Source organism: Heterodontus francisci, chromosome 5 (genome assembly GCF_036365525.1).
Source record: "Heterodontus francisci isolate sHetFra1 chromosome 5, sHetFra1.hap1, whole genome shotgun sequence".
NCBI classification, from domain to species: Eukaryota; Metazoa; Chordata; class Chondrichthyes; order Heterodontiformes; family Heterodontidae; genus Heterodontus; species Heterodontus francisci.
The window spans coordinates 24,619,446-24,619,789 of NC_090375.1; positions in this window are offsets into that span (position 1 = coordinate 24,619,446).

A 344-nucleotide genomic window follows, 5' to 3' on the forward strand; every position below is an offset into this window, starting at 1 on the left:
TTTTAGTTTCTAACCGGTGTGTGAAAGCTCCAGTCGAGGTTTTGCTGGTTATTACACACATACGTCACTGGGGGAATCCCCAAAGATCTTCCATCCATTAACACCGAGTGCAAAAAGGAATGAAGTTTCATTGCACTGGATCCAGTCCCGTTTGGGTTCGTAGGTTAGCAACAGATGGTTAAAATATTTTTTTAGAAAAAAAGCAGAGCTGTCTATCACATTCATTGTCTATTTCCACCTCCCTAACATCACCCGACTCTACCCCTGCCTCAGCTCATCTGCTGCTGAAACCCTCACCCATGCCTTTGTTTCCTCTAGACTTGACTATTCTAACACACAGCTGG